A 15,347-nucleotide genomic window follows, 5' to 3' on the forward strand; every position below is an offset into this window, starting at 1 on the left:
TTGATCACTCCGCCCACCTCTGGAAACTACTTTTGGCTTCACTAACAGTATTCAGCCCTAACTGTCTGCCTACCCCCTTACTTCCCTGACCACTTTGTGTCAGTCATCTTCAGCCACTCTGTTTCATCTTCCTGGTCCTTAAATGCCACAGGTTTTATCTCAAGTCCTTTTCACATTTTCTGTACTCTCCCTAAGCCTATGTTCTAGGTGTTTGATGCACGTTCTGTACTTGTGAGTGGGGCTACTTACAAAACACTAGTCCAGTCAAGATTCACATGGAAGTCTGGAGGAAACGAGGTCTCAAGAGCTCATGAGAGGCTCTTGGGTTTCAGTTTGTTTGTTTATTAATTCTGAAATTTGTTTATTAATTTAGCCTTCATTTAGCATTCACTTTTTGAACATATCCTATATTTCAAATGCTAGGTCCTAGGAATACAAAATGAAAGTCAACTTCTTGCCCTCAGGGTGCTTACAGTCTGATAGAGAAGGCCAACAAACCAACTAATGATGTGAGGGCAGCACAGAAGGGCTGATCCAAAGGCTAGCCCCCAAAGGGTGCCATGGACTCTGATGCAAGAGTCAGGAAAGATTCCATAGGCAGGACACCTGTGATCTGAGTCTTGAAGGACAATTAGGAATTAGCCACATTCATTCCATACACAGTGTGTTCTTCCAGATAGATGGAATACAACATGCCTGAGGGAATGTGATAGAAGATGAAGTGTGGTAGCTAGGTAGATGCAGATCTCAAAGATTATGTGTTAGGTTAAGGTTAAGAAATTTCAAAAAGTCCTTAAAACTATAATAAGCTTTGAAATATATTAAACTGGGCAATGACTTAGTCTGATTTGCATTTTAGAAAGCTCTCTCTGACAACATTATAGAGAGCAGCCTGGAGGAAGGGGTCCAGATTTGGGACCAGTTAGCATAAGCAGGTGAAAAATGTGACAGTCAGAGATACAGCAGTGGCAGAGGAGACAGAGAAAAAGAGATGCTTTCTTGTGCTGTTGCAGAGGTGGCATTTCTGGGCCTTGGTGACCAACTGGCTGTCCAAGATAAGGCAGAGGGGAGGCCAGAAGGGCTCCCAGATGTGTGGATTTAGTGACTAAGTATATACATCACCTCCACTAAAAGCCTCATCTTTCCACCATCCCTGTCAGACTGGGCACCAAAAATGTCACTCTGCCTAAAGGGGAAAAAAATATTTTTTGAAGGTCTGAATTTACCCCATTACCATACTGCTAAACTGAGCCATTGGAAACTTGTTGGGACAAAGGTGTCAGAACCGTGACCAGGGTTTCTGGGTGACGGCAGTGTCTCTAGGTTCCCCCGCTAGTGAAGAGGCTCATATTCTCAGTAGCAGAGTGATGGCCTCCATCAATGACCTTGGTTCTCACTGGGCATGGATCAAAGCCCTAGGTCATCAGGGCTTCTAGGCTGGGCTTAATCAGGAAAAGTGTTTACCTAAAGTGTTCCAAAGCAGCCTGTCACAAATAAAGAACCCAAGTCCTCCTCAGTTGAGAACCAAGGTTATTGCCAGAAAGAGAGAGTCAGGATTCAAGTATGAAAGTCAGGGCAAGGCCAGAAATGGGAGATCAAGAATGAGGCCAGATGTGAGGAGGTTAGAACATGGTGTAAGAAATGGGTCAGGACAAGCAGTTCAGACGTGAAGCCAAGAAAAGAGGAAGGCTAGAGTCCTCTTGAAGACCTCAGCTGGAAAACCTTGCCGCAGAGCAACAGTTCACTTTTTTTCTTTTTTAGGGGGGAAGATTAGCTCTGAGCTAAGTACTGCCAATCCTCCTCTTTTTGCTGAGGAAGACTGGCCCTGAGCTAACATCCGTGCCCATCTTCCTCTACTTTATACGTGGGATGCCTACCACAGCATGGCTTTTGCCAAGCGGTGCCATGTCCGCACCCAGGATCTGAACCGGGGAACCCCAGGCCGCCGAGAAGCAGAATGTGCAAACTTCACTGCTGCGCCACTGGGCTGGCCCCAACAGTTCACTTTAAACTTGTTTTTACCAGCTAGATTTTGACACGTTTTGTTTTATTTTTTAAGCTTTGTTTATTTAATTATTATTATTCTTTTTTGGTGAGGAAGATTGGCCCTGAGATAACATCTGTTGCCAACCTTCCCCTTTTTTTTTGAGCAAGATTAGCCCTGAGCTAACTACTGCCAGTCCTCCTCTTTTTGCTGAGGAAGCCTGGCTCTGAGCTAACATCCGTGCCCATCTTCCTCTGCTTTATGTGTGGGACACCTACCACAGCATGGCGTGCCAAGCAGTGCCATGTCCACACCCGGGATCCAAACCGGCGAACCCCAGGCTGCTGAGAAGCGGAATGTGCGACCTTAACCACTGCACCACCAGGCCGGCCCCTTCCCCTTTTTGCTTGAGGAAGAGTGTTGCTGAGCTAACATCTATGTCAGTCTTCCTCTAATTTTTATGTGGTATGGTGCCATAGCATGGCTTGATGAGCAGTGTGTAGGTCTGTGCCCAGGATCCAAACCTGCGAACCCTGGGCCGCCAAAGCAGAGCACATGAATTGAACCATTATGCCCTGGGCCAGCCCCTTGACACGTTTTAAATGCTAATTCTGTCAGTGTTTAGGGCCTCCCTGTAAGTCGTAAGATTAGGCTTGTTAGCATCAAAGGACTGTGTCTTCCAGATGGATGCATATAATAAAGAAATCTTTTGTCTAAGAGACCAATGAAACCCATTTAGGACAATCTCAAGCTCAGCATTATCTTTTGACATGTTCTCATATATCTCTAACTTTTAAATTTTCATTTACATTTCTGTTTTATTTTACTACTCTTCCCAAGGGAGGATTTTCTATAAATTTTATTAATTTATTCCTAGGAGGTACGCCTAAATTTGGTCTCCATTGCACCTCTCTCCCCTCTAGATTGTCATATCCGACAGATATGTCTACCAGAGGTGCAGGGACCTCAGCAGCACAGGCCAACAAGTCAGCCATCAGATTATAGGAGCCTGATGATGGGGTGAATGCAGGTTTGAACTGAACTGATATCTATTTACAAGGAGGCCCAATGTGGTAGGTGAGACACTGCAGCAAGAGTTTCTAGCTAATGGAGATGGTCAAAGTCAGGCAAGTGGCCCTGTGGTGATTCTGAGTTGACCTTCTTGTTTTGAGCTAGACCACAGCCAGCATCTAGGACAGGAAACTGGGACAAGTCAGTAGGCTGCAACATGTGATCTCACTAGACCCTGGTGAGGTCCTGTTGAGTGGCCTGCTCCACTCTCAGTAGAAAAACAGACAAGCAAATCAAGGCAGAGCCCAGCACATGGACCTAGAAAACCACAGGAGTTGTTGAGGGAGACACTGGAGCTTGATGTGTACACAGATGCTTAAGATTCAGCGCGAGCCCTTTGGATACTGAGTCTAAAATATGCCTTCACATTGGTAATTCTAGGCCCCACCTGCTCCTGGGTTGGGTCTCACCAAATTGTGCCTGCCTGGGTCCATGTTGACCCCGCACACGAGGAACTAATGGTCCTATAAGGCCCGGGAAGGAGAGAGTTGCCACAGATAGAATAGTCTTTACAGCCTAGAGTACATGGGCGGGTTTTCAACCCACAATACTGTGGAGCAGAGTTTGTTCACCTTGAGAGATGTATGAATCTTTTTTTTTCTTCCTAATTTAATTTTCTGTTCATGTGTTCTCACACGTGTGAATACAAGCGCTAAAATCACATAAATGTATCCACTTTCTTGTCAATGAAATAATCATAAAATTTTTTGGATTGTTATCTAAGTACAAATACATTTTGCTAATAACTCTTGGACCCCTGACAATTTAGCCACAGACTTTTAGGGATTTATGGAGTGCAGTTGGAAAACATTGCTGCAAAACAGTAGTTCATTTTGAACTCATTTTTAGAAGCTAAATTTTTTTCTTGTTCTTCTCCCCATAAGGTACCCAGTACATAGTTGTATATTGTAGTTGTAGGTCCTTCTAGTTGTGGCATGTGGGACGCCGCCTCAGCATGGCCTGATGAGCGGTGCCATGTCCGTGCCCAGGATTCAAACCAGCAAAACTCTGAGCCGCCAAAGCAGAATGTGCAAACTTAACCACTCGGCCGCAGGACCGGCCCCTACAAGCTAAATTTTGACACATTTTAGATGCTAATTCTAGGAGCATTCCACCTTGCCCAAGAAATGTCTAAGTATTTTTGAATTGCTCTGAAAGAACATCAACTGCTTTTCTATTTCAGAGCCTAGGTACCAGAGGCTGTTAATAAATGAATACCATCCCATCTCTGAGAACATGTATATTGCTATCTACAATGCCAGAAAGAATGTTTATAGTAACTAAGACTCTGTCCTGGCCAGCACTGCAAATGTGTCCTTGTTTATACTTTCAAGTAACCACAGCAAATAGAATCAACCCAGTTGGGAATGATCTTGAAGTGATTTGAATTCTTTATTGTATATTTTCCTTGTAAATCTCTAGCCTGGTAGATGCATATATTTTCTGCTGCAGTATTTAATGCCTAGTTCTTTGCCTATGTCTAAGAAATATTAATTGTAGAAGGATTTGGATAGTGATATTGGTGAGTTTTTTAAAAATTGGCTGGAGGAGAAGGGGGAAGAAAGAAGGGATCCATGATAGAATTTTCAATACAAGAGGGAAAGAAGGCCCAGGTCTAGTGCAGAAGAAAGAGCTGGTGCTCGGCTACCCTGGTGGTGGTGCCCCTTGTTACCTCTTCTGTATGGTAAGTGAGCAAGCCACAGGTGAACTAGAGCAATGAAAACCTTTGGACACTCATCCTCAGGAATTCTGATATTGCCCAGAGAATGGAAGGAGGGAAGGACAGGTGTCCATGGGGGCGCTGCTGAGATGGGGTTGATCAGTGGGCCAGGACTGTAACTCGTCATAGTAGTTGACTGGCCTGATCCGAACACCACTGCTTTTCAAAAAGAATTTGCCCTTCAGAAGCCATCTGACCGCCTGCAGGTAGGTGTTACCAGAAAATGTCACATACCCCAAATTTCCCTCAGCCTTGCCTGCTCACTGTCTCCTGAAAGGCCTCCCTTGTTCTGGGTGTGTGGGGAGTGACCGAGGGTCCCTTGACTTAGACTCCTCCATGCCACCAATTACCAGGGTCTCAGAGAGTGCAAGAAGGAGATAGAAAGAATTCATATTGTTGTTCTTTACAACTTTAGAAAGCCCAAGTTTTGGGAAAGAGGTGGCACCATGGAATGCTGAATGGAGATGATAATCGGTCTAGGTTTTGTTTCACCAGATAGTTGATACTATTAAGAAAAATATCTATTTCTATGTAGCCTAAATACCCATTCCTTGAAAATGGAACCAACAATTTTACCTCCAAAACATATTAAGTCAGCACTGATTTCAAAAAAGAATCCTACACTGGTGCTTTCTCAAGCTAATGGGGTTACCTAGATGGTTGCTAAAGTCCCTTCTAACTCTTACATTCTCTGGTTCATGAATCAGCAGTACCATTTAGGAGGAAGGTATTCTTCCTCAAACTACCACTCTTAGCAAGAACTACTCTTATTAAGGGAATCCAGAGTGCTCATTAAGTTGGTGAAAGGGTCAATGCAAAATGCAGCTTCTGCAGATATCCTGATGTTTGCACTTTGCAGGAAGCTGAGCAAGTTGTCCAAGCCGGTCATAGGACTCAGCTCTATCATGGGCTAGCAGCAAGGAATCGTAAATAATGCCTGCTTCAAAAGATATCTGTGAGGAGCAAAATCTCTCATTCAAGACTTACCACTCTTAGAAGAGATATTAATCTGTATTCAGCAATTGAATAGGGAAAAGATTTTGTAAAAATTTTAAATCACCGATTATACAAAAGCTCTTATTGAAGTATTGCAGAGTTAGTGATTATTAATACTGTTGAATTAGTATAGGGATCCCACTTCAATTCCATCAGAATCCGTTGATCTAGCTTAAAGCTTAATCTCATAGTTCACCTCCTGCTCTGTCAGGGTTGTGTCAGGATGCCTGTACAGGTCATTCTTGACACTTCAGAGATCCTCAGTAGTTGAGTTGCTCTCGGGCCAGCCATTAAATTCACCATGGGCTCTGTCCTGCCCTCCTCATAGCTGCTAGAATTCTTCCTAGGGAGGGAATACATTCTGCATGGGCCTCATCGTGAACTTGGATGGCCACCAGGACATTGCTCATGGAAGCTGCTTTTATAAACTGTCAGGCCCTGTACTCATCTAGCTCAGTTCCCAGCACCTAGCCTGGTCCTTGGCGTGCTGGTGGTGTTCGGTAAATGTTTGTGTACTATCCAGAGCAAGTCGGACAGGCGACATCCCACTGCCTCCTCAATCTCCTTGCTGGCTCCTCCCCTCACTAGCCCTTTCTTTGTAGATCTTTTTCAAAGTCCTCTCTTCACCCCTCTTCTGGGCAGCCTTGGTTCTCACATCTGTGCTGCTGGCACAGCCATCCTCCCCGAAGATGCTGTGGCAGGAACCTCGGGTCCTCTCAGCCTTTCCTCCTCTACTCAGACGTTCCGTCGTGTACAGTCTAACATCATGTCTCATATTTATCTCCATCTTTTTATTCCCACCATCTCAATTCAGGCCCTCATCACCTCCTATCTAGACCTCTGTAGAGACTTTTCTCTCATTTAGCCTGCCCCAGAGTGTGCCTTCCTAAAACACAGGCCGAGTCCTCCAGAGCCTTTTAAGGCCCCTGTTGTGCCTGCCAATAGTGCAGTCACTCTAGCTGAGTATTCAAGACCCATCACAGCCTGGCTCTCTTCACCTTCACCTTTGTGATCTAATCACACGGGATGGTCTCCAGTCGACTGACCACTTCTTTGGGCCCATTTCATTCCTCAACACTGAATTACCTGCCAATCAAGAATCAGCTCAGTAACAAACATTTATTGGACACTTAGCACAGGCTAAACTTTATTCTAAGTGTTTTCCAAGTGTTATCTCATTTAATCCTCACAGTACCCTGATGAAGTATGAACAGTGAACCCAGATGAAACCAGTAGCCCTTGCTCCCTACTTGGTGTGTCCCTCTTTTACAACCACAAATCACCCATATGTCCTTTTGTCCTGTCTCTGTTGTTTTGCCCTCTCAGGTGGCTTTATTCTTTATCAGCTCTACTCTACTGACTTCTTTGCCTCAATCTTCACACATCCTCAAAATTGTAAAACACTCTTCCCCAAACTGCCATTCCTTTAGGCTTCCGTTCGCTGTCGCACTTTCTTATCACTCTCAAACTTCTTGAAATCACTTATTGGTGCCACTTTCTCACCACCCACTGACTTCTATTTTTGTAATTTAACTTCTGTCTACCCTACTTCACTAACACTGCTTTCAGAGGCCACGAATGGTTTCTCAAAGGGGAAAATCCAACGGCCTTTTCTCAGGACTCCTCTTCCTCAACCTCTCGGCAACGTTGTTCCTGTTGACTGTTCTGCTCTCTCCTTTGACCTCTGTCCCAACTTCCGTTTTACTGCACTGTCTCATCTTCGTCCTGTCTGTCCTGCCCTGTGCCTACTCAAGCGTTTTCAAGCTAGGGTTCTTGCACTCTTGAGGCAATCCTTAGATAGTTTCTCCGTGGCCACAACTTCATTATGAGAATTTTTTTTTAATGTGCTATTTTAATTTTGATGATCTTAAAACAAACCAAAAAAAGTAAGCATCATTTGGATAAGTTCTTTGTAACTGAGTACACTGATTTCAGTGCCCATTCCAGCATCTCAGATTGTTATACCAAGTGATCACTAAGTAAAGTGACAGCATTTGACTTTAAAGAGCTGCAGTGTTTCTAAAATGGGAGTCCCTCATGTTTCATACTGGAGTCATCATTGATGACATTTTCTTCCTTGTTTGTACCATCCAATTAGCTGCTAAATCTGGCAGAGTCTCCTTCAGTAAAAGCTGTTGGCTCCTTGCTCTTCCATTCTCATGGCCCTTCCTTTGGACTGCAATCCTGTAGCTGCCTAACCATCCTCGACTCCCTCAATTTATTCCTCAGACTGTTTCCAGGTTAATGTCCTAAACCATTCCTGATCTGGCCAATCCCCTGTGGAAACCTCTCCTTCCCTACTCACTGTATCGGAGTCTTCCATAAAGTGACAGCTCTGCTATACCCTAGCTAAACTGAACTTCCTCTTCTCCGATCACAGCTGTGATTCACCCCTGCACACCTTAGCTCAGGCCGTTTTCCTCTAGCTGGAAGTCTGGCCCCCTGTCAGGAGGCCTAGTCACCCTAATCCAGCACGGATGCCTCTGCCTTCATGAGGCTGTTTTTAATCCACACCATAGAACCTTATATTTTCCTTCTCTGAACCCCCATAGCAATTTATTTGACTTTTCTTATAGTACATTTTTGTCATGGATTTTCTTATTTGAACGCTTGTCTGATCCTTCTGCCCACTTGCCTCCGTTATATTATCTCACAGTGCTTGTAGCTCAGTGGAACCTAAATAGTAAAGTACCATTTCCACTTTAAAGCTTTCCCAGAGTTCCCCGGTCACCTTCTTCAGGATTCCGGTGGGTGCTCATTGTGAGCAAAGCCCTGGGTGGCCCAGAAGGATTCAAGGCCCCTGCTTTCTGGTTTTCTGTCATGTCTTGTTTCTTGACATGGCAGTTTTCAAGTGCTTGCCAAAAACAGGGGTGAACCCCCTCTCTGAGGTAAGCCTAATTTTGGTTCTTTTAAGAAAAGCAGTGAAGCAGAAATTTCAGGCACCGGAAGATTTAGACCAGTCATAAGATTATGCTACTGCCCCTTTCTTCTCTATTCAAAATAATAGCACACAGCCTAATGGTTAGGGGATTCTTTCTGTGTCTTCATATGTCTCAAGAATACTTGCAAACCCGTTCCCACCACCCTGCTGTTTGCAGGGCTGGGGGAGCAGAGCTCTAGACCTCTTTGAAGTGAGGTCAGTGAACAAGTTCTTTTCTGTTTTCCAGTAGCCACATTAGACAGCAAATTGGCAAATCTGGAAAAAGATTTCTCACAGAAGTTCACAAGCTTTACATACTGTGTTTTTGGAGTAATAGGAAATGCATCTTTCAGAGAAAGGTGAGCATGGGCGCGGGCATAACTTATTTCAATATGACACTTCACAGTCAGGATTGGCAAGTCTCTTTTTTGTCCCGTGAGAAGGGAAAAGTCCATTTTTGTGTTAGGGTTGGGGCTTTAAGCCTTTTGTGGACAAGGGTCTCCTGCCTCCACTGGTCTTTGCCCAGGCTCCCAAACTGCTTGAGGATGGGGCCCTTAGCAGAGCAGATCCTGAATAAAAATGCATCTATTTTTATATACCTCTTTTTTCAGTCCTTTTTCTTTTTCTGTCTTTTCCTTTCTTCTTCTGATTTTTCTCCTGTGTTTCTTTTCCTCTCTGTTTATCTGAGGCTAGTTATTGATGAACCAGAGACCCCCCCAGAAGCTGCCTGGCCCTGCTTTAGCATGTCGCATCGCCAGCCTTTCTTCGGCTTAGATCCGCTTCCTTTGCACTCTTGTGGTTTCTACTGCACTTCAGCAGCCACACTGCAGCTCAGCCTCAAGACCGTGAGACCTCTGGGAGTGGCCTGTTGGGCAGCGGTGTTAGCCGTCTGAGGCCCGCTGGGATTGCACAAGTCCCAGGTAATCTTCCATGCTCTTGGCTGGCCTCAGTATTAGGCTGAACTCAAATGACCTTTGCCTGCTTTGGATGACAAAGGAAGTAATCGAGTTTAGAAATGTGCTGGAGGTGGTGGGGGGAGGGGCGGGCTGAACCTTCCAGCTCGGGCCGTACAAGCCACAAGACCAAATAAGGGTGTGCGAGCCGTCTCTGTCTGTATTAAAGTTCAGAGTGCAGTGTGCAAAAGTGGGACTCGGTTTTCAGAGAGATAAGCTATTACCCAACCCTGGTGGAGTTCCAGCAGCAGACTCTGTGTAGCCAGCCTCTGCCTGCAGGCTAGGTCTGGAGGAGGGAAGACCCGGGCCCTTGGGCTTTCCCTGCGTGGGGTGAGGAAGGGGGGCTTTCCTTGCCAGGGCCTTGTGACTGAAGGGACGGACACCCCACAGAAGGTTTTTCACAAAGCATTTCCATGACTCTCCTGACATGGTTCTAAAGAGTGCCGGCCAGGGTGAGTCATTAGAATGTGTAGAAAAGGTCAGAGTTTGAGGCTATTCAGCCAGTAGGAAAACAAACGTTATTTTTATGAACCCTCACAGGCTGAGAGGCCCAGCTTGTTTACTGAACACGAAGGTCCAGGGCAGGGCTAAGTTTGGGGTATTTTCCAGCAGTATTAACACTGTGTTTGCTACATGCGCCCCAGGGAAGGGATTGTGAGGCCTTGGAGTTACCGTACTGAAAGATTGGCGAGAGTCGGCTTCCTCTGTTGTGCTCGATAGCCTCTAAAATACGAATCTCATTCTCCTCAGAGGTCTTCAGAGCCAAATGCAGTGCCATCACCTCCATGAAGTGCTTCACGTGCTTCAACAACTGCCTGACGGCAGTGCCATGGCCGTGCCATGCTGCCGCCCCAGCCTGGCATTCCTACCCTGCCCCTCTCTCCTTTCCCCAGCGAATTCCTTCTCATCCCACAACAGCCCAAACCTCACCCCAACCAGGCCTTAAGCTTCCTGAGGGAAGGGACCATGACTTGTATTTCTGTTTGTGTCCCTAAACCTTAGCCCCTCACTTGGCACCTCGTGTGTACTTAGTCTGGACAGGTTAAATGTGCAATGATTTCATTCTCTCAGAGCCCTGCCTTGGGTTGTGGGTGTCGGGCACCACTCCAGATCCCTCCTTCCAGCCATGGCTGTGCAGCCGAGTCAGGCTGCTGCGGTCTGACAGCTCCTCTCCTCAGGCCCACTCTGCACCTCTTGCTTTCTGGTCTAGGGTTTCTCTGCCATTGCTCTAGAGCAGAAAGCAAGAAGTGCAGTCTCCCAAGTGTGCTCAGCCCTAAAGTATTGGAGAGTTAATACCTCATGGAGATAAATACTTCCCTCTTTCTCCTCTGGGACCGATGGACTAAGAGTTCTAAGATGCTTTTCATACAACTTTTCAGACCATCCCGTAGACTCACTCGGCCAGTGCCCATAAGTGGAGCCAAGTCGATAAAGCATCCTTGTGTTGACTCTCCGTCCCTCTGTCGCTCACTCCTGCTCCCAGGGCTCACACCTGCCAGTAAAGTACGGGTGCTTAGGTCTTCGTCTTAGGCTCTGTTTTCTGGGAAACCTAGGCTTGGCTATCTGGAGACTTGAACACATTCAGAGCTCTTTATTTAGAAGTTCTCTCACAGACGTATTTTGTTTTCAAAATTCAGTTCCTCTAAATATATCTCTATTCCTCTTTCATACAAATCTCATTCTTTGAGAAGTCAGAAGCAAAATTAAAGTTGAGTAACTTGAAGGTTTTTTTCTGTTTTGCATTAACATTCCTTACCTTGGGTGTATCTATGCTTTCTCTGCTTTTACTTTGAACATGCCCCAAAACTCTGTGTTATCTTTAGCATTTTTCATAAGCCACAACTAGAGAAACTGCTCCCTGGTGGCAGAACAGCAGAACTGCGGGCCTCTGTCCCTTGTAATTGCAGTGAAAGTGACATCTGCCTGAGCTGACTTTGACTTTTAGGCTTCTCTGATTATTACCTTAGAGTAAATTTCTAGAAAGATAAGGTCAAAGGACACGAATAATCGCATACAGCCAAACTGCCTTCTCATTGAGATGTAGCAGTTTAACCGACGGTATGAAGAGCATGCCTTTCCCTGTGGCCTCTCCACATAGACGTCGTGCTTTAATTTTGCATTTCTTTGATTCTTTCAAGAATAAGAATTATATATGTTGGCGGTTTGCATTTCTTCCTTTGTAAAATACCTGTTTTCCTTAAACAATCTTTAATAGACCTTTTTAATGTTTTTTTTTAAATTGTTTTAATGTTTGTAACAACGCTAATGCATATATTCTAACTCTGGTTTACAATAAGGCTTACTTTTTTTTTATTAAGATTATGATAGATTACGACCTTATGAGATTTCAGTTGTACATTATTGTTAGTAATGTTGTGGGTACACCACTTCACCCCTAGTGCCCTCCCCCCACCCCCCCTTTTCCCTGGTAACCACCCATCGGTTCTCCATGTCTATATGTTAACTTCCACCTATAAGTGGGGTCATATAGAGTTCGTCTTTCTCTGTCTGGCTTATTTCGCTTAACATAATACCCTCAAGGTCCATCCATGTTGATGCGAATGGAACAATTTGGTCCTTTTTTATGGCTGAGTAGTATTCCATTGTGTATATATACCATATCTTCTTTATCCAGTTGTCAGTTACTGGGCATGTAGGTTGGTTCCACGTCTTGGCTATTGTAAATAATGCTGCAATGAACATAGGGGTGCATGGGATTCTTGGGATTGCTGATTTCAGGTTCTTAGGATAGATACCCAGTAGTGGGATGGCTGGGTCATAGGGTATTTCTATTTTTAACTTTTTGAGAAATCTCCATACTGTTTTCCATAGTGGCTGCACTAGTTTGCATTCCCACCAACAGTGTATGATGGTTCCTTTTTCTCCACAACCTCTCCAACATTTGTCACTTTTGGTTTTGGATATTTTTACCAATCTAACGGGTGTAAGGTGATATCTTAGTGTAGTTTTGATTCACATTTCCCTGATGATTAGCGATGATGAACATCTTTTCATGTGTCTATTGGCCATACTTATATCTTCTTTAGAGAAATGTCTGTTCATGTCCTCTGCCCATTTTTTGATCCAGTTGTTTGTTTTTTTGTTGTTAAGCTGTGAGAGTTCTTTGTATATTATGGATATTAATTCTTTGTTGGATAAGTAGCTTGTAAATATTTTTTCCCAATTAGTGGGCTGTTTTTTTGTTTCAATCCTGTTTTCCCTTGCTTTGAAGAAACTCTTTAGTCTGATAAAGTCCCATTTGTTTATTCTTTCTATTGTTTCCCTCATCTGAGGAGTTATAGTGTCCAAAAAGATTCTTTTGAAACTGATGTCAAAGAGTGTACTGCCTATATTCTCTTCTAGAAGACTTATTGTTTCAGGCCTAATCTTTAAGGCTTTGATCCATTTTGAGTTTATTTTAGTGAATGGTGAAAAAGAATGGTCGATTTTCATTCTTTTACATGTGGCTGTCCAGTTTTCCCAGCACCATTTGTTGAAGAGACTTTCTTTCCTCCATTGTAGGCCCTCAGCTCCTTTGTCAAAGATTAGCTGTCCATAGATGTGTGGTTTTATTTCTGGGCTTTCAATTCTGTTCCATTGATCTGTGCATCTGTTTTTGTACCAGTACCATGGTGTTTTGATTACTGTAGCTTTGTAGTATGTTTTGAAATCGGGGATTGTGATGCCTCCAGCTTTGTTTTTCTTACTCAGCATTGCTTTAGCAATTCGGGGTCTTTTGTTGCCCCATATGAATTGTAGGATTCTTTGTTCAATTTCTGTAAAGAATGTCCTTGGGATTCTGATTGGGATAGCATTGAATCTGTAGATTGCTTTAGGTAGTATGGACATTTTAACTATGTTTATTCTTCCAATCCATGTGCATGGAATGTCTTTCCATCTCTTTATGTCGTCATCAATTTCTTTCAAGAAAGTCTTGTAGTTTTCATTGTATAAATCTTTCACTTCCTTGGTTAAATTTATCCCAAGGTATTTTATTCTTTTCATTGCGATTGTGAATGGGATTGAGTTCTTGAGTTCTTTTTCTGTTGGTTCATTGTTAGTGTATAGAAATGCTACTGATTTATGCTTTTTAATGTTTTAAATAGTCCTCAGACTTCCTTTGGGACTGTCTTTGGAAGTTCACTTTTATTCTCAGTTCTCCATTGCTAGCTTCTTTTTTTTTTTTTTTTTTTTTTAAAGATTTTATTTTTTCCTTTTCCTCCTCAAAGCCCCCCGGTACATAGTTGTGTATTCTTCGTTGTGGGTTCCTCTAGTTGTGGCATGTGGGACGCTGCCTCAGCGTGGTCTGACGAGCAGTGCCATGTCCGCGCCCAGGATTCGAACCGACGAAACACTGGGCCGCCTGCAGCGGAGCGCGCGAACTTAACCACTCGGCCACGGGGCCAGCCCCTCCATTGCTAGCTTCTTATCAGGAAACGCCAGCTGATTGATTTGAGATGTCCTGAGCAGAGGAGCGGAAAGAATGCAGGTCTCTAAATTAGAAAGTCTCGGGATAAGGTGTGACTTGTCAGGTGTTTCAGGGCTTTAGTTTGATCATTTCTGAGCTGAGAGGGCTCTATAGACTGGAACTCTGAAAGGATCAGTGGCCAGAAAGTAAGGACGATTCAGCCTCTGCGTGACACAATCCCTGGTCTCCTCGTCCTCAGTTCTTCAAGAGTTGTCACTTCTGCTTTACTTGGGGAAAACCTGGCCAGAAACTTGGTTTCAGTCCACCATATCCATGTGTTTCAGCCAGAAAGAGTTACTGGGCTTTACCTCTTAGCAAACTTACCCAGGCACATCAGCATCTGAGAGATTTCCATACTCTCATTAAAACTGCAATAAAAGCCATGAAGGACCTTGCTAATAATTAAAGGAAGTTTCTAGGAACTCTAAGTTCAATAACTTTATTACCATTCCCTGTAGGCCTGTACAGATCTGAATTTGGAGAAAGAAACAGCAGCAAAGGAACTGCTTTAGATATTGATCTATGGCTGAAGCAAATCCATCGCACGGTTCACATTTGGCACGGTTCACATTTGCGTCAGATAGGGAGGGTGAGTATGGGTGTTCTTTAAATGGAAAGCTTGACTACTCTTTGAGACCTGACTTCTCTTTTTATATTGGCTTTGAATTACATCCATGTGATTTCCAAGGAGAAGGGTTGGTTAACAAGATGAAATTGGAGTCTTGATAATACATATATTCTGTAATATTCCCAGTCAGCCAGCCCCCTTACTGCCTGTAAACTCCACATGTAACTCAATAATTTTCTTCTAACCAGGTCTTTCCTACTGTAAAAGGAAGGAAATGAACTGGACTTTTCAGGGAGCTCATAAGGATAAGAAAGCAGGTATAAAAGCACCTGAGATTCTTAGGAAGAACAAAGCTCTTTTTTTTTTTTTTTTGAGGAAGATTAGCCCTTAGCTAACATCTGCCACCAATCCTCCTCTTTTTGCTGAGGAAGATTGGCCCTGAGCTAACATCCATGCCCATCTTCTTCTACTTTATATGTGGGATGCCTGCCACAGCATGGCTTGATAAGTGGTGCGTAGATCCACACCCAGGATCGGAACCCCTGGCTTCTGAAGCAGAGCATGCGAACTTAACCATTCCCCCACTGCGCCAGCCCCAGAACAGAGCTCATGATGTGAGTTATACTTATTAGTCTTTCCTTTCAGCCTATAAAATGCACAAATCTCT

At 44.1% G+C, this 15,347-nt stretch overlaps 1 protein-coding gene across 5 annotated transcripts in view; it reads left to right on the forward strand.

Moving 5' to 3' along the window:
* PIGL (phosphatidylinositol glycan anchor biosynthesis class L) overlaps window positions 1-15,347 on the forward strand; it is an 84,714-nt gene that overhangs the window by 38,865 nt on the left and 30,502 nt on the right. The window lies entirely within an intron of this gene.

Source organism: Equus asinus, chromosome 13 (assembly GCF_041296235.1).
Source record: "Equus asinus isolate D_3611 breed Donkey chromosome 13, EquAss-T2T_v2, whole genome shotgun sequence".
In the NCBI taxonomy this organism is placed as follows: Eukaryota; Metazoa; Chordata; class Mammalia; order Perissodactyla; family Equidae; genus Equus; species Equus asinus.